This window comes from Platalea leucorodia, assembly GCF_965183815.1.
Source record: "Platalea leucorodia genome assembly, chromosome: Z".
Classification (NCBI taxonomy): domain Eukaryota; kingdom Metazoa; phylum Chordata; class Aves; order Pelecaniformes; family Threskiornithidae; genus Platalea; species Platalea leucorodia.
The window spans coordinates 87,726,807-87,749,697 of NC_138858.1; the positions used below are offsets into that span (position 1 = coordinate 87,726,807).

Sequence of the window (22,891 nt, forward strand, 5' to 3'; positions counted from 1 at the left end):
TCATGACCAGGATGTTATTGTGCTGGAAGATGTGTTTACCACCCCTCTTCCCATCAGCTCAGGGGTGGCTGCAGCCCTCTCCTTCCTGATACCTCCGGCCAGAGCAGTGGCCACCACTGGCTGGCTTCCCATTGCCCTGGCGCAGTGCAGAGAGTTTTGCCTCCCCAGCCACATGCTGTCCTGAGCAACTGCCTGCTTTGCCTAGGCTTAATATGTCCCATTTGCCTTCACAGGAGACATGGTGTTTTGCTCCCGCAGTGTCCCTGGGGATGTGCCTCTATGGTCTCTACAGCAGAGAGCAAACACCCCAAGGCAGCTACAACCGGACACCACACAGAGCTGCTCTCACGTGGACATTTCACCACCACAGAAAGCTTCTCTACGCCCAGCAAACACACTTGCACACCAGCTTTTCACATTCATAATTGGCACAGACACTGTGAATTCAGAGATTTTTGGTCATGAGTGCCAAAGACTATGCCCAAGTATTGGAGTCTGGAAATGCTACCATGGGCTGCCCCTGCGGCTGTGCACGTCCCTCCTTGCAGCCGTGCGGTGACAGGCAGGAGCCCTCCTAGAAGGCCGTCTCTGTAGCCTAAGGCAGGAGGAATGAAGAAGGGCTAAGGCTGACTGGACACTGTTAATGACACAATTCCTGCTCCATTTGCCCTCCTGAAATGAAAAATGAAGGAAGAGGCAGTGGGCTCTGAAGTGGCCTTGTGGTTAAAGCTGCTGCATCTGTACTAGCAGCTGTTGGTTCTGGCAGTGCGTTGGCTGTCACATTTGTAAGTGGCACTGCTCAGACTACTTTGGGCTTGTTTTGCCTCTCCACTGGCCATACAGGCTGTGTTACCCCTATTTACTGTACACCTCGTGCGAGACACCTGGGGTCTGGCCCTGTCAACAGCCAGCTGTTCCTGGACGCCATTCAAATCAAATGTCGCTTCACAAATGCCCAAGGGAACAATAGCTGAGCTCTGCAGGGTGCTGCAGGGGGTCAGGGCTGCAAGGGCATCTCCTGGCGTGGCTCCGTTCTCTCTCTGTAGACCCTGCACAGGGGGAAAGCAAATCTGCAAGTCTGCAGAGCACGCCTAGAGAAACATGCAACCTGGCAATACTGACCCCAGCAACTCCTGCGACTCTGGGTAGTGCTGATCTGCAGCTCAGCGACCAGCGCAGCGTGGTCCGAGGGTTTCCCCAGGGTCCTGGTGAATCCACACTGCAGCAGTTCATGTACTGTGTGCTGTGTTGCACTGCAGTCAAGCTCTTTTGCCCAGGTGGCTCTGCACGAGCTGCTATTCCACCTTTGGCTGCAGAGCAGACAGAGCACCCTGGGGTGTTAAATATTGAACGTCTGCAGGAATGGGACTGGGAGTGAGGGGAATCTGAGGGCTAGCTCTGCCTTCTGTAATTGGAAGGTGAAGGGTTTAGATGGTGAAGGGTTTAGAGGGGAAGCCGTATGAGGAGCGGCTGAAGTCCCTTGGTCTGTTCAGCCTGGAGAAGAGGGGACTGAGGGGAGACCTCATCGCAGTCTACAGCTTCCTCACAAGGGGAAGAGGCAGGGATCTCTTCTTCCTGGCGACCAATGATAGAACCCAAAGGAACAACAGGAAGACATGCCAGGGGAGGTTTAGGTTGGACCTTAGGAGAAGGTTCTTCACCCAGAGGGTGGTGGAGCACTGGAACAGGCTCCCCCAGGAGGCAGTCATGGCGCCAAGCCTGGCAATATTCAAGAAGCATTTGGACAATGCCCTCAGACATACGGTGTGAATTTTGGGGTTGTCCTATGCAGGGACAGCAGTTGGACTCAATGATCCTTGTGGGTCCCTTCCAACTCAGGACATGCTATGATTCTAACTCCCAGCATCATCTCTTCTGGTCTGCCCATCCTCAGAGCGAGATTAGCAGTTCTCCGGTGGGATCTTCTTCCCATGAACAAGCACCACGAAGGCCACCAAGAAGAAACATGGTGCTGGGAGCAGGTTCTGGGGTTGCATGGAGTGGGACATGTGGTTTACTCCCCCAGCCTGGTGCGGGTGTATTTCCCTCCCTGGGTACTGCCTGATGAGGTCTGGCTGTTCTGGAGGCCCTGACTTGGAGCCCCTACGCTGCCACCCCTCTCTTCACTGCCAGCTCCTTGTAGAGGCTGCAGTATCCACTGAGGGGTAGGAGGGCTGGACATAGTCCGTCCTTTCACAGCCACACCTCCAGGTGCCCAGCACCAAAGCGGGGGCTGATGTGGGATACGGAAAACAGAAGAGGAGTTCACCTTGCGGCAGAAGCAGCCGTGGGGTAAGCTGGAAAACTTGCTGGGTTTAACTGGAAATCCTTATGCACAGGAGGAAGGTAAGCTGGACTACAAGAAATAAACCTGCATCTGCCTGGAGCATGCACAAGAGGATAACTTCTCACAGGGACTCGTTCATGCAGGTGGATTGATAGAATTTCTCCCAGTTTTGTGACAGAACAGGTAAAATCTCCACTGATGCTGTTCCCAGACTGGGAGCAAGGTGAACAATTGCGAATGTCTGGTAGAGAGGCAGAGAGATTGCTTGGTAAATTGCATGAGAGAGAGCACCAAAGCTTGTGACGCAGCCAGAGTGACCCTGGGGCGGGCAGCGCAGACCTCGCTCCCGGCAGGCGGGCTCCTGCCAGCGAGGACATGGTGCAGGGGAAGAGGGGCGAATCGGGTGGAGAGGCCTCCCGTGGTGACACCGCGCTGACACCTCGCGTACTGTCATCGCAGGAGGTGGCGGCACGGGCAGCCCAGCAGCAGTGGAGGTGCCGGACTGGCTCTGGGCTGCCTTGATGGGTCCCATCCTGCCCTTCCCAGACAGGGATCAGGGGAAGTGCTGCAGAGAGGAGCCACACAACGTGAAAGGATTGGAAACCTCGTGGGCCCAGGGTGCGTGGGCTATTTCAGTTATCAAGGAGATTGTGAGCACTATCTGTAAGTGCCTTCTTGGGAAGAAGAAATTTGACGGGGGGCTGCTCAGTGCAGCAGACAAACTTAGAGCACAACCCAGCATCTGGAGCAGATGCCAGATAAACTCAGACTGGAAATAAGGCATACGGTTTAAAGAGTGAGGGCAATTCACCACCAGGGTGGATTACTGAGTAGTGCTGGAAAACTTTACAGGAAGATTGATTTTGTTGTGTGTTACATTTTTCCCCAAATGGGGTGTTTTCATCAATTGCTACGGGCGCTACTAGGAAATCGTTTAGGGGAGCTGTGTGGTCTGCGTTGTCTGGGTCACACCTCCTGCTCATGAGGATTCTTCCCACGTTTTTAAATACCAAAATGTCTATAATGATTCCCCAGAAACAGAAGAAGGCATTTCAGGTCAATGCTAAGTCAGCCAGAAATAGAAATCTGTTCTGTGGGGCCGCATCTGAGGAGCAGCCCGTTCCCCTCCTGAAGGCTGCAGTCCCGGAGCTTCCCAGGTTTTGTGTGCTCATCTCCCTTTATTGGAGCCGCTCGTCTCGCAGCAGGGAGGCACACTTCGGAGAGCTCCTAGAAATTTTGTTCCTGCAAGCATTAAAAATTTCATGAGCCTAGACAGAAAGACTTGCAGGAAAAGCAATGTTAGATGAGACCAAAACCTCAGGGGTAAAATAACCAGCCAGGAATATTATACTACTGTCTTTGCAAATGCGGGTATTTACCAGCCTATCAACTGAAGCTCAAGTCACTGCTCCTTCTGCCTTTCCCTCAAACCCTCCTGCTAAAGGGAGAGGCATGGACCACATCTTCAGCTGGCATAGACTGACTCTGCTCCAGATCTGTGCTAATACCCTTGTTTAACCATATGGCCTGACACACGTTTAATGCTAACAAATAAATAACAGCCTGCCGTTTGATTTACTACGCAATTACACTTGCAAAATAAGAAGGAAAAATAAGCTTGTATTAAGCATTGATATACACATTTTTTTCAAGCACAAGTGACATGTGACAATGTGGATTTGCCCTCTGAGACGTCAGAGTTTAATGAAGTAGGAGAAATCCTGCACAGAGTAGCACAGGACTCAGATTTCTCTTTATGAGGATTAACATCATACCCCTGTTTGGGAAAACAAACATTTTCTTCAGTAAATGGAAGTTGCCCACTAGTTTGGGATTGCCTTTTACAGTCACTGCATGGATTACTTTCTCCTCTGCTGGCCTACTCCTGATGATAAAGCACATATTCGTATCTGAATGTACAATCCCATTGGTAACAAGGCCCTGAGGTCCTTGCAATGATAGCCCACTTCATGCAGAAAGTCCAGCGTGTCTTTCTTTCTCAGGCAAAACAATTCATGCTCACATTTACATCTTTTTCTGGACCTAGTGAAGAAGATCTGCAGCATCGTGGAGTGCACTGGAGGGGAACCTGTGGTTATATAGTAGATCACTGTAACTCATGCTTATAGTAAAAGGCTGTCTTGCCCATTGCTTCCTGGACCGAATGTGCAAGACGGTGATCTTGCCGCAGCCTCGGAGCATTGCTTAAGCATTGCCGAAACTACTTGGCTTTGGTTCATTTCCCAAAAGAGACTCATTCAGATATTTCATATTAGACTGGCTTCAGCAATAGAGTGGAGGTACTGCACGCAGATTATTCTCCTCTGCTCCCAACACTTATGATGGCAGGTACCACCAAGAGGCACAGCATCTGCTCAAAGGACTCAGTGTCTGGATGCAGTCTGGTGCACTCCATGGACTTGACAGCAGTTATCTGGCCAAATTCCCGGTTGTTGTGTTTCCCAGTCAGACTGGTGTTCAGGCAGGGAGCTGAGCAGAGGGGATAGGAAGAGAAACACATTCACTCTGTGGGGAAAAAGTGGCTTTCCTGGGGCAACTCCTCTTCGGTCTTCTATAAGACTTCCCTTGGAAGTCCCTGCTCAACCCTTAACTTCAGAATCTCCTAAAGAAAGAGGAAAATGATCTGTCACCTTCAAAATAAATGGATGAACTGCAGCAGGTGGTATACACCCGGGAGATGCAAACATCTTGGACTGAAGGTGCTTGTCAATTTGCACAAAAGACAACGGCAGACTTTCTGCTGGCCATAACAGATTTTGGACAGGGGCTGCAGACAGTCTCAGAGCCCATGAAATAGGGCTTCTGTGCTGACCATGTGGCAGGCCCTCGCAGCAGCTGCACACCCTGTCATCAGCCAGTTGTTTCCAAAGGCAGGAATTTAAGAGCATAACAAATGGCCACTTCATAAAGCACTCCTGAAACTCTTCTAGCATTGTGTTGTGTCTGTGGCTTGAATCACTCTTTCCAAATTTTCTCCTGAACTGTCTCCAGGAGTAAGTTGTGTTCTGGAAACAATGCCCAAGTGCCATCATATTTATTCATGCTAGTGAATTTTTAGTAAGAATGTCATCAATGAGCAATTTCTCCAATAACTAATGGAACTAACGAAACTACAACTTTTTTCCCTATATCCCTATCTGCACCATTCACCCCAATAAATCCAGTTTCCTTCATCATATCTCCTCTGGCTTTCTGTGCAACCTCCTCTTACTCTCCACTCCTGTGTCCCCAGCATTTACCATTTCACAGCTGCTGTTTGCCCAGCATCCTTCGACAGCACTCCAAACCCATCCTCACCCCCTCTAACTAGCACTGAACAAGAGGCAGCTTGTGATCTGGTTAGTCCTAGGCCATGTCCAAGCCAGGAGGCCACACAGACCCTTGCTGAGTCTATTCTGGAGCCCTGTGAGCAGTGAGGACACTAGTCTGCCTTTCTCTTCTCCACATAGATGGTGTTTTTCATTGAACGCCTGTGAGTTCAATTCCTCTCGAGTTCCTGACCGCTCTGGTGTGTTTGACTAGAGCTGGTGGCCTGTACAGCACAAGCTTCTGGGAGGGTGGAGAGCAGGACAGGCAAGAGGAGCAAGCAATCACTGATGACACAGTTGTATAACTCGTTTTTTAGGGAAATCCAGATAAAAATAGTCCATGGGTTGTTTTCTGGTATATGTGGAGAGAAGTCAGGCCTTTGGCCTCTCTCCTGATTTCACTGTAAACTGGAATCCTGGCTGAGCTCCTCCTATAACCCTGCAGACATACACGGACTCTTGACATACATCAGAGCACGGTGACCAGCAGCTCCAGGATGCAGCTCTGCACAACCTTAAGAGCTCTTTGGACAAACGCTATGAGACCAGACCAGGATGCTCAAGGCTTTACCCGGCCTGGTCTTGGAAGCTCCCAACAATGGAGACTGCACAGTCTCTTGTATCATTTTGCACCAATACCGGCTTCTGTTAACAGTACAGGTCCTTGAGATAGGGGCTGACAGCAGAGGGTAGAGCAGCTGATTTGCCTCCAAGCAGGTGACTTTCAAGAGCTCCTCTTCTTTATGTATTCGTGATCAAGCAAACCAAATCAAGCAATTTTGGAGTCCTAGGTGGATCCTTAGTCATGCCCTTCCTCTTCTTTCTCCATGTACATTATGTTTAGGCATACTAATCCTCCCATAAGGGTCTGCCATTCTTACATGGTAATTAACATAGAATAACAAACTTGTAAACTCTGAGCAGATTTGATTTGGAACATGTTGATATATTTGGCACCAGAAACTGGGTCACTGATTATATTCCCTCTATGCATCTGGTACTTGTTGTTCACTTTCTGCTACCATGCCAAGAACACAGGTGCTAAAAACTGAACACTATTGCTCTGGATTTATAAGTCTATATTGCATTCAGTGCACAATGTCTTAAACTTAGCTTTCACCTTTTGATAGTGATATTCAGTAGAATTATTACTTTTTAAGGTTGTGTCTTTTCTCTATAACTCTCCCAAAAGAAAGAAATCTTCCAAACAGATTCATGCATAGGCAGAGAATGAAACAGAGAATTTAATCATAATGCCTGTGCATGGCTTTCAGACTGACATCTGTACATTAAGAATATGTAAAAATACCAATTTCATGCTCTGACAACTTATTCTGCATTGATGGCAGATAATGCCATGGGAATGCCAAATGTCAAAGCATTACATAATGCAAAGCATTCACCCTGTCTCCTGGGCCATCACTGGTGGTTCCTTAAGGGAAATTTTCCAGAAAAAGGACAGAAACAGAGACTGGGAGCTGCCAAAAGAAAATGGAAATCATGAAGTCAGAGTTAAAAACTATTGGCAGTGCAGCTTCAACTCTTTGAGCACAGAATCTTTTCTGGCTCTGAATTGTCCTTTCACTTCTGTCAAAAGAGGAAATTCGCACGTGTTCATTTCAGAACCTGTATGTAGATAAGCCCAAAATGGTTTTCCATGGAAGACCTGCACATTCTTCCCTCCAACACATTCTTTTAAATAAGCTAGTTTTGGAAATTGTGAATGTCCAGAAGGACAACCTTTTCCCATAAGCCCAGGACCCTCAGAGCAGGAGGCAGCAGAAACACTGTTCTCTAGTGAGGGGGTGCCCCAGGGGCGAGGGGAGCCCATGGATAGCTATCTCCTCACTTGCTTGGTCCATGTTCCCTCCATCAAGACATCAGAGCAAGTGGGAGAGCTGGGCGAGGCAGGGGGAGCTGCCTTCCCAAGGCTCGTGGTGCAGCCCTCCGTGTGGCGGCACAGAGCTGCCACGGCCGCTCAGCCTCCTCTGCGCGCTCCAAGGGCACTGCCCAGCGCGGCCAGCATGGCTCACCCCGCAGCGTGCTGGGGCACCTGAGCACCGACCCCACAGACAAGAGGGAAAACAGCAGCCTCGTTTATTCGTGGTTCCTGTCTGAGCTCTGGTGCGGCTAGGGGCTCTGCGGTGCTGGTGGTGCTGCACGTACCAAGCAGACTGGGGTCCCATGCGTGTCCCTAAGAGGGTTTGAGCTCTGCATCGGATGAGGAATGTTGAGGTTTTTTGCCCTGAAAATGCTGAGGATTCTTACTTGCTGGAATTTGGAGAGAGGCAGAACACCATTGCAATTATTTTGCTCATTTAGCGAGAAAATTAGGATGATTGAGCAAAGGAAATACTTTCTCTGACAAGGGTCAATATGTTGTGAAAGCCATTCTGTCCTCCAGAAGCCAATCCCCACCCAACTGCACCATGGGACAGTCACTGGCAGTGCTTGGACTTGGAGCCTGGGCATTCATCTGCTCTGCCAGAGAAGGTAAGTGGGCACAAAGGACATGCTCTGGTGGTGCCAGTGCACAGCATCCCGTGGTGCCTAACCTGCGTCCCCATCACCCTCCACAGATAAACCACGCTGCTACCCCTACACAGCTCTGCTTTCCCCCGCTTTCATCTGTCTCCCTCTGCTTCCCAGCTGCTTCCCATTCCCTGCTGCTCTTTTGCACAGGTTCCTAGCTGCCGGCGTCCCTGGTCCTCTGCCCCATTTCACCCTGGCTTCTCCCTGCTGTCAGCCCTTGTGGCTTCTTCCTAACTTCACCGAGTCCCTCCCCTCCCTTGATGTGTGTCCCCCCCTCCCCACATGCTCTTCTGGTCCTTCGCTGACTAGCACAGCTGAAACTGTAATTAACAAGCTATGAAGCACTCTAGAGCTAGCTCTAAGGAGCTAAATAATTACACTCCCTCCCCTGTCCCACTGCTTGGTTTTGAAGCAGCAAAGTGGAGCGTTGGGAAGAGGAGGAGCAGATCGGGTGGGGGGTGGGAATGTAATTAACTTCAAGTGCTCCTGTCCCTGCTGCACTCGGCTGAGGGTGATGATGGCCTGCAGCTCAGGAGGTTGCACAGGTCCAAACGCAGTGTGGTGATAAATGTCCCTGTGGTCTGCACCCAGAGCCAGCAGCACTGGGAGCCGTGCATAGCTTCTGCGCTGTTAGGAAGGTCTCCTAAGTGGGACCCCGCTGGGGCAAGCCACTGAGTACCCTGAGGCCTGTCAGGGTGCAGCACCTGTGATTTTCATGCCATTTCAGTGCAAAGTCTTTTGGAAGTGCTGTTCCTGTGACCTGGGCAATGCAGCTTTCTGATGCTGAAATGGGCGGCAAGATGGGAAAATGGCAACTGCAGTGGCAGATATCTGCCACCTCTTCCCTGTCCTCGCTTAGCTGTCCTTCTTCTCTCTCATTTTCCTCCTCTTCCCTGCCTCTCCCTGCCTCCTTGCTCAGCGTTTCCAGAACCATTTCAGCCCTCATGCAGCTGCAACCCGTCAGGTTCTGTGCAAGGCTGGTGCAGACGGCGCTGCCTGCTCCTGCCCAGCACAGTGCAGCAGGTCCACATTTGAACTTCAAGGAGGAGGAGTGGTTCATCACCTCAAAGTTTATGCATTTTATCCTGGATCAGGACAGATGAAAATGGAGTTAGCAGGCTCAGACACCCAACACAAAAAATACCATCAGTTGCAGCTGCTGGATGAAAACAGCATGATCATCAGGAAGCAGCCTACGCTGGGTCAGAGACAACTTCCCTTAGCACAGGTAACCAGAAACAAGTACAACCCATCTCATTCAACAAGTTCAGGTAAAAATAGCATTCAACAAGACTGCAAAATTAGCTCTTAAAAATGAGGAGCTGATTGCCTGTGCGCATTTAATCGACCTCCTTGCATGCCTGCATTCTTTGGTCACGTTCTCATGGTTTTCCAGACTGGAAGAACCACCACACAAAGTTTTCAACGTGGCCAAGACTCCTGTGACTTTCTTCAGCAACACTCTTGGACAGGGCAGCTCCTTCCAGCTGTAAATTCTCAAAGGAATGCCAGGTGAAGCAGCAGCTCTCGGAGGCCATTTCATCTCACAGGGCTGATGTCTAGCAAAGTTAGAAGCAACAGAAAACAGCATCCTGACATGCACACCTTATTGATGAGTAACACTGTTGAGACTAATTCTAGATTCCTTCATGCTGTTTCCTACAGCACTCAGAAACACGCTTTGAAAAGAAGCAAAGGAAAATCAGTGTTCGTCTTGCCCAGGGTCCTTTCTGACAGCTCTCCACCTGAGCAGCAGAGCCCTCCAGGCATCCCTGGTGCTCCAAGGAGAGCAGAGGCTGAAGATGTCTCTGGTGAGCCAGCAAGCCGGGCTTGCACAAAGGCTATGGCCAATGCTGCACATTCTTGGGTGCCACCTACTGGCATTTGGACTGTAAATTACCAGTTTACCCATATGGAAAATTTCCCTCTTTCTTCCCTTTTCTTTTTTAAGCATATAAAGGTTGTGGTGGAAGAATGATGTCTCCACCACACTCCTGCAATCTGGAGGACTCAAGGGAACCTGGAGTGTCCCCAAGCAGTTGCAGATGCCGCAAAGTCTCCCTCTCTGCAACCCACACCGATTTCCCCACAGACTCTGGCATGCCTGTTTCTTCTTGCTGGGTTTGTGCAGCCATTTGGCCACTCCCCAAAGGGCAGGCAAGTGGGGAGGGGAAGGACACTGCTGGGATGCAGGGCTGCACTGTCGGGCATAGGAGAATGGATGTTCCTTTCCCTGCAGGCCCAGTGACTTCTGGGAGGGTCTGGGCAAATCCCACTGGGAAGATGGTACTGCGGCAGCGAAAGCACCATCACCCCCCTCCTGCACGGGAACCCGCTGGCCAGAGTTCAGTGTGGAGGATGCCCATGTTGTGCTGCAGGCACAGCCTGGACAGCCTGACCTGCCCTGCACTGCCCTTGCAAAAATGCCTTGAGCAGCCAGCTACAGCCAATGGTCTCAGGTAGGAAGGAGACAGGGTAGTTTTCAGTCCCACTGCCCCTGCAGCCTTGGAGCCCAGTTCTGGGCTGCAGGAAGATGCCTCCTTCCACCTTGAACAGCTTTCAAAGCTGTGAGCTGTGGAGGAAGAGGGGACTTTCTCCAGGGAGGGAGTGCAGCCCCACAAGCCAAGCACAAGACGATGTCTCACAGCACCAGCAATGGGATGGAAAGGGGGTGCCACCCCCTTGTTTCCTGGCCACGTAAGAGCATCAGAACCTGAATCTCTGTGCTGAGGTCCTCTCCTCTCATGAGTGAGTCACTGGCACACCAAAGATGGGCTGTGCAGGGGAGGAGGTGAACAGTTTGAACTGGGTTCAGGTGCCTGGCAGGTGGAGTTTATCACTCCTCCTGAGAAACAGAGCTCAGAAGCAAAGGCAGCAGCAGGACTCAATTTTCCTGAGAGAAAGGGTGCAAGGGTGAAAACGCTGGTGCCTGAGGATCATCCATAAATCTCATTGCATTGAATGCAGGAAACTCTCTCTGTTTCTCTGCAGCAGCAAAGTATCCTGTAGCACATGCAAAATGGAGCTGCAGCATTTCCCCACCTAGGATGGATGCACTTGGACAATATGACACAAAAGCTCTGATGACGGCTATTTCTTCAAGGAGAAACAAACAAGATGAAGGCAAACACGTGGCCTTGATTTTCCTACGCCATATGACATTCAGAAATTCAGTGCCACACCTAAACCACTGTGCTTCAGTGCTCTCCTAAAGCCATGACTGCTTTCAAGTCGAGCTCAGTAGAAGCCATTCTGGCCCCTGATGACCTCATCTGTGCACAGAACTGGCTAGAATAGGAAGCTGTGCTGGAAGACCTGGAGAAGACACTAACTCCCACCAAGTAAGGCTAATAATGAATGCTGTTGGCACACGTTTGGTGGAACAGTTTGTGCTGGTTTGTTTGTACCCGTCAACACCGATGCAAACCAGAGCAATACAAACCATATTAAGACCTACCTTCAAGCATCCATCACAAGGTAGTCCCATATATATACATATGGCCCAGACTGGGCTCATGAACTGACAGCACAGAGGGGAACTGATCACTGGAGGGCTGAAGAGGCTGCTGTCAGCTCCCCCAGCATCCCCAGAGCAGCAGTGGCCCCAGGGCACTGTGGGAGAGCACGAGCCCATAGGGACAGGCAACCGTGCACAGGATGCATCGGAGGCGGTTGCTGACTTTCCGCAATGACGCCACCAGAAAGAAACTTCCTTTCAAGGTCAAATTTGGCAAGAATGAGTTTTTGCAAGCATAAAATACCACTGTAGTCAGTGCTAAACCCAAATCCTCTTTCTGCTGCTTATTGTAGAAATATGGAATTTTGTTCCCTGGAAATACTCTGAGGAAAGGTACCTGACGTGAAGTCTTTCTCCAAACATGTATTTTACATGATTTCAGTAGCTGCCCTGGTGGGGGCTGACAGGGCAGGGCCTGGTGGCCAGTGCCCACCCCACCACCCCAGCCAGGAGCAGGGGAGCTGGGGGGACACCAGGGCAGCCCCAGCCCTGGGCTTTGGGCACTTCCATGGGGATGGGGATGGACCAAGGCCAGGCCAGGATGCCAGGGGTCAGGATCAAGCCTGGGGAGGGGAACCAGGGTCAGACACAGCCTCGAGTCAATACAGCCCATTGGTGTCCTCAGAGCCCTGGCAGTGGCCTAATATTTTGCAATTCCAGCTCATCCTTTAATCACATTAACAGCAAACAATTAATTATGTGATACATTTGAGAAGGTTTCATAATATCCAGAGGCAGTAAAAACATTTTTGTTTTGAAAGGTATCATGATTAGATCGGAGAAAAGTACCTGTTGCAAGTATCAGGTGTCACAGCTGTGTTTCTGACTTTTGCCAGGGTCTGCCTGCTCTCTGCTAGAAGATAAAACCTCCATACCTGTGGGCTGTTGTTTGTTCACTTTCCTTCTTTCTTGACCCAAAGCCTAGAGGATCAGAGAATCAGATCATTTTGCCCTTCGAGAGGCACTTTTGCAGCCAACACGTACATGCCTCTGCTAACGTTCCCAGAGGCAAAACGCAGGTTGTAATTACATGCCAGTAATGTTGAAAATAGAGTACTAGCAGTGCATTAAGGAAACCCCCGAAGTCTGAAAGGCCTATAAAAAATGAAATGAAAAATGAAAGCTCTGGGCTCAGCGGATGCACCAGCATGCACGTGTCTCTCTGCACAAGCAAGGCACCCTGTGGGGTCAGCGGCACTGCTGGCCTCAAGGGAGCTGTGCGGGCGTGTGTCCTGGGGCGGGATGGAGGAGCTGCTCCATGGCCGCAGGGTGACTGGGCACACGACCGTTCCCGCAGCAGCAGATCCAGCTGAAGTCTCCCACAGCTCCCTGCGTCCACTCTCTCATTCCTGCTCACCTCTCCTGCTTCTCGGATGCCCTGCATGATTCCCTGCTGCTACCTGCTGTAGCTCATCAGGCCTGTTACGGTCATGAAAGCAGAAGGACACTATGCAGACTCTAATATGAGCTCATTTGGCAATATTAAACAGGACGTCTAACTGTTTTCCTGGATGAGGGGCTCTCTATGCTATGTGCATGTACAGAGCTCTTAGAGCTAGCCAGAGGAGTCAGACCCTAGATCACAGGGGCCATGTGCGGTGGAGAGACACTGGAGAGACACAGTGCATCCCTGCTCTGTGGGCATGCACCAGTGAGTGCAATCACTACGAAACACAAAGCTGTGCTGGCCAGCAAGTAGGACAGGAGGCTTGGGAGCCCAGTCTCAGAGAGGTGGATACTGGAGAGACCGGAGCATCTGAGAGCTCACTAGTGAGACAGTGAGCCTGGACCTGCTCAGTGCACACGTGTCTGCATGGCAGCTGGGGACGCTGGGGCAGCCACAGCTACTGCGCAGGCTGCCTAAGGCCAGCTACTGGCAGGACCTGCATGGCGTGTGTATATACATATGTATGTATCTGCATATGTATGCGTGCACACTTGCATATGAGCATGTTTTCCACTAAGGGACCTGCATCTTGAGCAGCCAGAGAGGGGAACCAGACAAGGCCATTGGTGCTGCGTGTGTCTGCGTGAGTGCTGTGGTTCCTGTCCCCATTGATCTGCATGGCCAGCTGCACGCACACGTCTATGCGTATGAGGAAACTGGAGATCGCTGTGTTGGGAGCGTTCAGAAGAACGATACATCAGGCCAGTTTGAACTTCAAAACAAGACTGACGTTCATTAGCAGCACACACCCATGAACACCACCCTTCATGCCCGCAGCTGGTGCTGAACCGTTAGGTGTTCAAGGCAGCCAGTCCTCTACAGCTGCGTCCCACGTTTGCTGTGAGCGCAGGAGGCAGTGGAGCTGGTGCTGGAAGCTGGTGCTGCCAGCCACAGTGCTTGCTGGCCCTGGTTGCAGAGGTGGAGACGAGCAGGCTCTTACCAGAGGTGAGCCTGGAGCCAAGCAACGTGTCTTCTCCCTGCCAGCAGTACAGGACCGTGTCCGTACGCAGGCTGCGGGCGGTGGCTGCTGCAGGGTGCTGGCAGGCAGAGGGGCTGCTTCCACAGGCCACGCAGCTGCTTGACCTCTTTCTTCCCCTAAACCTTGCCTCTCCCCTAAAGCCAGAGCAGGCTTTTCCCAGCTCTCGAGGTTGTGCTTCTCCGACGACTGGTAATTGACCACTGGTGAGTTACCCCTGCTGGTCTCTGGGGTCTACGCTTCCAGCCTGTGCCTGTATCTTCCAAAGCCTTTGCTGTCATCCCATTCCTAATCATAGAAGAGATGCCTGCTAGCGAGCTCTGCTCCACACAGCACGGTCTGACAGCACGAGTCAGGCCAGGACCAGTGGCCCGCTGCTAGCGATGGCAGTGTTACTGCTGCTGGGCCACTGAGCAACAACCAATCCCCTCCAGTGTTGCACCAAGTGAAGAAGAGCAGTTCTTGCTAAACGCACCGAGATTTCCATGGAAGTAATTCAACCAAAAGCTGTAAGCTGAGAATTACTCATCATCATGACAGAATATTTGAAAACTAAATTTGCACAGAGGTTTGCTTTCAAGAGAAAAAGAGTTATTTGAAAGTCCACAGTGTGTTAAAGAATCAGCTATTGTTTAAGTGAAAACTGCTTGCTCTTTCTATCCATTGTGAGCTTTTGAACTAGAAATCAAAACACCCTAAGAAGAAAGCATGTTAAACTTTCCAGCACGCTCCAGGTAGGTACAAGGGTGTCACTGAGAATTTCTATCAATCATTTGGGTTTTGTTTCTGAAACATGCTTTTACACGGAGGGAACTGTTACCTCAGATGTTGACTTTAGCTCCCTTAAAAGCTTCTATTTACATTCATTTTTATTCATCTTTAGTAAGCTGCATAGGAAAATCTTTGAACTGCCGCCATCAGAGAAGCAGGTAAAGCAGTCTGACGCAGAAATTCAGCTTAGAGAATGTTTAGTTTTATGAAACAATGATATCCAAAACGATTTATAGATGAAAAACACAAAGTGGGGTTTAACCAAACATTCCAGTTTCAGGCAAATCCTTACACAATTGCATATTGTTGAAAATGTGCAATGCTTGTTGCATCCCTCCAGGGTGGAAGAAGTTCATTCTAAAATGCAAAGACAGCAAAATAAAGAAACATGGCCACTTGGTCTCCTTGCGAGATCACAATAATGAGCAAAACTCAGCTGTTTGGTACTGGGAGGTGCTGGTTCATTACGATCCCAGTAAGAAAGGCACTATGACTCCGTGAAGCATCACCAAAAATTCTAATTATTAGAGCCAACACCATAAAGAGAGGATAGCATAGATAATCTTGGGTCCCTTTAGATGCTGGGACTCACAAGCTGTGCAACTTCCAACCAGCACACAGCACGCCTGGCAGGTCCCATCTGTGGAACGGGTACCCCACTTTGGGCGATGGAGGCATTACAGGATTTTCTCACAAGAAAACAGTCCTAGTCATCATTTGTACTATCAGACAGAAAGATGTTTTGCTTGAGAACTCCTTGCTGCACTCTTGGATAAAGGCAAGGCCAGGAGCTGGCGTAATTGCTGGGACCAAGTAGGAGCTGCCCACAGGCTCCTCTGCTGCCACCACCAGCCGGGCAAGCTCACCAGGCAGCCAAGAGACGTGCCCAGCACCCCACAGCCTGAGAGCCAGGCAGTGCTAGCTAGGCTCAGGTTAACTGCCACGGGGATTCAGCTGCTCCGCCAAAGTCACTGCTGACCCAGAGCAGCCCTTCTCCTCCTTCTCCTCCCAACTGCCCTGCAACATGACAGGCCAAATCCTCTGCCTTCCCCAAAGCAGCCACTGCTTGGGATTGAAAAATATGGTTAAACTGTTTAAATTTGGCAGGTAGTTCAGACAAGAGGCTCAGATTTTCCAGGGCATCCATCAAACCCCACAACTTGGTTGTTCCCAGTCTCAGTCCTGTCCTTGGCAATCCTCAGCAGATTCTTTTGACGGTTCACCGTTATGTCCAAGTTCACCGTTATGTCCAAGTCCACCCTTCCAAGGGCAATCAGTCTTGAGGTTGCTCAGGCTCTTTGCACCCAAATGACCACTTCTTCCTCAGCCAGCTCTCTGCTTTCCTGCAGGTAGCCCTACCTGGATGCAATTCCTTTCCTTGCTTGGTCTGCAAAGATCATCTTTTTCATCAACTCTTCCTGGAGCATCTGCCATGGCACAGGCACACGAAGGTGTGCAAGGGCTTAGTTCCTGCCCACCATGGAGCTGTAGTCCACACAGTCCCATTCAGGGAGCAGAAACGAAAGTGGCAAGGGCAGAAGACTGCCTGGCACCAGTGTGGCTGTGGAGAAGCCAGTCTGACCAGGGGTTTGTTTCCTAGCGGGAAGCTGCAAGCAGCGAGGCATGCTCCGTGCTCCCCCATTGCTTTTCTCACCTGTGATATTCCTCCCTTACTCCTGCTCTTTTTTGTCCATCGCTGCGGCTTCCTGCAGGCCTGGAAGAGACCTAAACTAAAGCCAGAAGGGACGCAGTGGAAATCCCTCCGGACGCCTCGGGTAGGGTAACGCACCCAATTCACGGTAGTTTCTCCTCAATGCCGTGCCGCCAGCTGCCAGGCACCACAGCCCTCCCTCCGGGCCCGGCCCGGGGCTGCGGTCTGCGGCGGCGTTGCCCGGCAGGCCCGGGCCAGCGCTGCTCCGGCCGTGGCGCCGTCGGCCCGATCTCTGCGAGGAGCCCCGGAGGGGCCGCGACCCCCCCGCGGGGCGCTGACGGCGGGCAGCGCCCGGGTCTGCCGCTTGCTGCTCCGGGCGGCCGCGGCAGGGCGAGACCTGGGCCAGCTCCGGCGGCCGCCGCCGCGGGCCGGGCGGGCGGATCCCGACCGCCCCCGCCCCCGCCCCCTCCCGCCGCGCCCCGGCCGCCTCAGGCCCAGCCGCGCTCCCCTAGCGGCCGGCGCGCGGCCCCCCGCAGCCGGGCCCCGCCCCCCGCCCCGCCCCCTGCCGGGGGGCGGGGCCCAGGCGGCCGCGTGACGGCGGCGGCGGGGCGGGGCCGGAAGCACGCGGCCGGCGGGGCGGGGCGCGGGCGCCGCCACTTCCTGCTCGGCGTGTCCCGCTGCGGCCGGCAGTGAGTACGCGAGCGGCGCCGGCACCGCCCGCCCGGCCCCCGCCCGACCCCCGGCCCCCCCCCGCCCCGGCCCCGCCGCCCGTCCCGGCCTCCCCCCGCGGCCCCCGGCCGCTGCCCCCCGGCCCGGCCCCCGGCGGGCCCGCGCTCCCCTACCGGCAGGGCCCGCCTGCCGGCTCCTCGCCCCGGCGGGCACCGCTGCCCGCCGGCCCGGCCCGCTGCCGCCCGGGCGCCCCGCACCCCTCCGCCTCCCCGCGAAGGCCGCTCTGCTTCAGCCCCGCGCCGCGGAGCCGCGCCCGGCCCCCCTGCCGCCGCCGTGCCCGCGGCAGCCTCGGCCTGGGTGCCCGTCCCGGTGCGGCCTGGCCCGGCCTGCCCCGGCGGCCCGGCCTGCCCCGCTGGTTCAGCCCCTCCCTCTCGGACCGGTGTAACCGCGTCCGGCGGCGGCCCCCGAGCACGGAGCGTCGTGTCCGTGCCTGTCCGCCTGCCCGCGGCTTCCGCAGGGGCGGCGTGCGGAGGTGGCTGCCGGCCTCTGCCCGCTGCGCTGGTGCGGGCTCTGGCGGTGCCAAGCACCTTCAATGCGAAACCGCCTTGCCATTAAACAGATGTGCGAGTCACTGCATTAGTCTCCGTCTTTGTCTCTGGCTGCAGCGTGTCCCAGGCCTGAAATGAGCTCCAGGAACGAGCACACCCCCAGTCACAGCCTCAGGCTGGATGCCGGAGCTGTGTGAGGGGCTCCGGAGGGAGGGCTGGCCTGGAGAGGAGGGGGTTCAGTGCCCGCAGGGTCTCGCTGGGATGTGGCACGGAGTGGTACCCCGTAGAGCGCGACCATCAGCGGCGTGCCTGTGAACCAACTCCTCGTTTTCTCCCGTTTGCTACTCCAGATACTCAGGATTTGTACTTCACGCGGGCACAGCTGTGTTCAGGTCACCAGGCCAAATTCAGTCTTGATCTAAGGAAAAGTAAATCTGTTAATTTGAGGATGTTTGCACAGTTACTGTTAAACACGGTTCTGAAAGTTGCTAGAGGGAAAAATCTTCCAAAAGGCTTGACATAAACTTCAAATGTTTTGTTATTTTCCAGGGTTTGGGTGTGGAAGATATATTCCTGTGATCTCCTGAAGGTATAGCTTGTCACTAGAAAAACATTCACCTCTTCTCCAAAGCTTTTCTTCTCTCCTTTACACTTATTTGCACTGTATTTAAAGAAAGTGCAGAAAAGAAACATTTTCTCAAACACACAGCAAATCAACATAAGAACGAGTTTTACATCTCAGCATTGAGCAACACACGTTATCCTTGGAAGAAACGAGTGACAAAGTTTAGCCAAAAATAACTAATAGCAAATGTCACCGTTAGATCAGCCTTATTGTGCCTTTTTCTTGGCTACTTGAAACTGAGATGATAGGTACAGTACGTACTTGTCAGGGTTTGCTTCGTGAAAACTGAGGGGGTGGCTGCCCTGGAATCTACCTCATGACATTTTTACATGTGTCACTGTGAGGACATTTCTACTCTAGATTGAGCACATCGGTGTGGCGAGCTGCTCTAATTGTCTAATGGCTGCATGTCTTACCTTGGGTGGCAAATGAAAATTGTTTTTTTCTCACCTGCTTTGAGTGCAGCTTGGTTATCCCTGTAAGCCAAAATAAGATCTGTGTTATGTTTGGTGCAGAAACACAATACCGGTAAAGAAAAAAACTCTTGGGACATTGAACTCTGATAATAACGATATATTGTTGGTTTTTTTAAAAAAAAATCCATTCAGATTTGACATTTGCACAGAAGGTAGCAAGAAGAACAAAGATGTGATTTTCACTTTGGTGCTGCACTTCATAACAGTAATTCTGATTGCTTATCTCTCCCGAAAAAGAGGTATGCAACTTCTGATGAAGGGTACAAAGCAGTTACAGCAGCTGAAATGAAAGCTTTCATTAAACTGCATTTGAACATTTACGTTCTTTATCAATTTCATGTTGGTTGTACCTGTGCAGTATCTTAACAGTCTAAAGTACAAGGCAGTTTATGTATCACAAATATAAGTAAACAGAAAACTGAGAAAAGGTCTAATCTGCACACAACTATAAAGTCTGTTGATGTCTCCTACCATTCTGATGTCTGAACCTCTGTTCTGATAGATACTTGTGGGTTTAGGAAGCTGTTGGTTATTTCCTCGAAAGAGCTTTCTTTTCCATTTTATTGTTGTTCCTATCTGTAACAGAGAGTCTGATGATTGGGTTATGTTTTGTCTTCACCTCTTAGACAGCAAAGAATATATTTGTTGCTGTATTTTCAGTGCAGCCTTTGTGATAAAGCATTAGATTTGACATTACTGCAAAGATCAAGCAGAGAGCAAGAAAAATAAGGAAATATTTGGAATTCCTGATGATTTGTGGTGGGAATAGTACATGTGCCTGAAAAGTCATATTTGCAAAGGATGAAAAAGTAATCTTTTTTGCAATTCATTTTTTGTTTGAGAGTTTTTTTCTTTTAAGAAATCTCACTATTTGAGGTTAAGCAGAAGGCATATTTCAAATGGCAAGAGGAAGAGAGAAAAAGCTTACTATGTGAGCTCTGAAAGATTTTAGGAGTTGAAAAAGTAAGAGCAGCAGAAGTAATGAAGTTAAGCAGAGGAAAGGAGGAGTTGGCAGGGAGAAGCAAGGTATGTGAAGCAGGAATGGCATGGGAAGGACTGGCCTGGGCATCTTACCGGCCCTTATGCAAAGCCCCTTCTGCATGTTTGTTACATCTGAGTGTCCCAAACTGCCTTGAAATTTTGGCTGAGGAAGTAGCTGCCTGCACGCAACTTGAAAATTGCTGTGGGTGTTCTGATTAAATTGTTTGTGCTCTTTCTCCCTGCCTGCAAGTCGCTGTCAGCACCTCCCATCTGACCGTGCTGTGCTGCTGCCAATATTTGTTACTTTATCAAGTGGGGGATGTTGGGTTTTTCAATGGACTAGATGAAAAGTGCTGGCAAGCAGTCTTTGTTAATGACCTGGGAAAATAATTTCCCGCCATTTCTAACTATAGCCATCTCGAGTTTTGTTGAGAAATACTTAAAAGAAATTCAGGTAGCTGTGGTTTTTTAATTTTTTTATAATACCATTAGCCCTTTACCTGAACTGTTCTTGCTTAGGGCCTACCAGAGAGGCAGTCAGGTACTTTTGAGGAAAGTTGTGCTCTGGCTTCAAGTACAAATGAGATTCCTCTTGAAGAAGGGATGGGGTTCTCCTGTGGCCTAAGGTTTGAAGTTTGGGGTTTTTTTAAAAGTAAGGCAGGCCAGTTCCAAAGTATGATGAGTCACTGTGTTATGCTCTCTGCAGCCTGTATTACTTATTAAATCAGCTAGTCTGTGCAGGACTATTATTTTTAATGTGGTTTTCACAGTCAGACATGAGGGATGTCTTTGTCATAGTCTAGCTGGTAGCAAAAAGGACGATTGCCCATAGTATAAACCTTTCACCGGTGAAAGGAAATCTAAATTGCTGAAGACTGGCAGTCAGATACGTCTTTCTCTGTTTGAGTATCAGTATGAATACAGTAAGAGACTGCTTCACTTTGACAATCTGAAAAACAGCACAACTTTGTCTGTCGAGCTCCCCTTTCCTAGAAGCAGTGTTTTTGTCTGCTTTGATGCCAAACACCTGAAACACTTGCTTCTCACTCTGTGATTAAGAGGTGGGGCATAGCTATTGCCTGAGTTTGAGGATGGTGAACAGTGGAACTAGAGATCTTCAGACTGCATTGTGATGCTGATGTTTGATGTTTCTCATTTCTCAGTGGCCTGTAATACATGCTGAGCAAGAGGAAGAGCCCTTCGTCATTCCAGTTGTGTGTGGACTTGAGAGGAAGAGGAGGAGCCATTGTTTGACCTGAGCTTCTGGGGAGGACAGATCAAAGTAAGTGTACTGCAGTGCTGCCTCTTCTTATTCTTGTCTTCGTTAAGAAGTGTCCGTGAGTTAGCTCCTTGGGCGCTCTTTGGCACTCATGATCCAGTGGTCTTGTTTAGCTGCGTGTTTTCAGCAGTGGTCATGTACTCACTTCGTGTAACTTTTTCCAGCAGGTGACAGAATGGGAAGGAAAGAGTGCTTGAATTAAGTCGGCTTTTTGAGTACTACTAAAATTGCAGCATGCTTCAGGGGGATTCTTTCATTTCCTGCATTACTGAAGGTCTCTCTTCTCACACCCTGTAACCACAGATTAATATTGTAAATGTGCTTGATTGGAGCCAGCTCTGCTTTTATTCTCACCCTGTGGATGGGAACAGGCTAAGACCTGTTTGAAAGGGTGAGCCTATGTAAAGTTGAAAGAAATGTTTAAGTATAGGTGCTTCAGTTGGTCTGTCAGGTGCTTTTCTGTGTTATTTTTTTACTACCTACAACCATTCAGGTGACCAGTGTTTTACTTTTTCCTCCTGTCTAAGGTGTACAAACCCAAACACTGGTATAAAATTGTGTCTATTACCACCAAGTTCTGACCGCATTCTGTCATACTTTATTTGGCATAAAAGGATATTATATTTACCTAAGAACCCAGATGAGACAGGCAGAGTCTAGCAGATACAGATATATCCATGTTATCCTCAGGTTATTTCTGCATGCATTGTGCTGCTAAGCAGAGTTCTGTGTTGGCAGGTGTAAAAGTTTCCAGGCGGTTACAGTCATCATGTGGATAGGAGGGCTTTTAAAACAGATTCTATAACCTCCACTTATTAAGTTTTAAGTCTGTATTTGTAGGTTAGAAACCAACGTGAGTGTATTAGGAGATAGCAGAGCTGAGCACGTGCGTGGATGAGTAGGGTTCTGATGGTCTTTGGATGTGACCTCAGCTGGTGATGACCAAAGTGACTTGTTTAGCTGTGCAGGTGAGACTGAATGATGTATGCTGATCTACTGGAAGCGTAAACAGAAAAGGGTACAACGTATGGATTGTCAGTAAGCGTTGTATTTTCCTACTTGTGCGCTTGTGTTTTATGTGGTTTTGCTTTGTTTATTTTTTTGTGGGAAAAGTGTCTTCCTCTTTAGTTTGACTTCTGGTATAACAGGAACACAAACGAGGTCAAATCTGTCATGATCAGGGAAGGACTCTAGCAGGGCGTGCACAGAAAGCTGTCATAGTAAGAGACTTTGGGTTCTTTAAATACCATAATTGCACACATTACTTACGTACAAAGCTCCCAAATCTACATTTTTGTACTTGTGTATCAGTATGTGAATTTAAACAATACCATGCAACTTCCTTCTGAAACTAAAAACACTGAACTCCATCTGACAGTTTTTATGACTAAAAAGCTTGTTGGCTTCCCTAGGAGTAACTGTAACACAGAAATGAAGATAGACTTTTCAGAGAAACTATTCCCTTTCCTCTCCTCCATGCATGATGTCCTCATGTAAATGAAATAATGTATCCCATGAATTAGGCAAAGTAACTTCAGAATCTCCCTGGATTTCCTGTCTCACTAGGGAGTAGGTGGTGAACTCTAGGGACGCTCGCCGTTGTGTTGGGATCACAGGATAGCTGAGGTTGGAAGGAAACTCTGGCAATTGTCTCATCCAACCCCTTAACTCAAAGCAGGGTCACCTAGAGCAGTTTGCTCAGGGCCATGTCCATCTGGGTTTTGAACATCTTCAAGGATGGAGGCTCCACAGCCTTTCTGGGCAACAGAGTAAAAAGAGGTTTTCTTCTTATGTTTAAGTGGA

At 50.2% G+C, this 22,891-nt stretch overlaps 1 protein-coding gene across 2 annotated transcripts in view; it reads left to right on the forward strand.

Annotated features, from left to right (window-relative positions):
* The first annotated feature begins 17,144 nt into the window (after positions 1-17,144).
* The window catches only part of ZCCHC7 (zinc finger CCHC-type containing 7), a 119,506-nt gene continuing 113,759 nt past the window's right edge, over positions 17,145-22,891 (forward strand). The window contains exons 1-3 of one of the 2 annotated variants that reach the window (XM_082336358.1): positions 17,145-17,199; positions 18,277-18,316; positions 20,973-21,091. The gene's annotated coding sequence lies outside the window, so the exon portion shown is untranslated. The remainder of the gene's footprint in view (positions 17,200-18,276; positions 18,317-20,972; positions 21,092-22,891) is intronic. The other variant, XM_082336359.1, reaches the window with a different exon arrangement.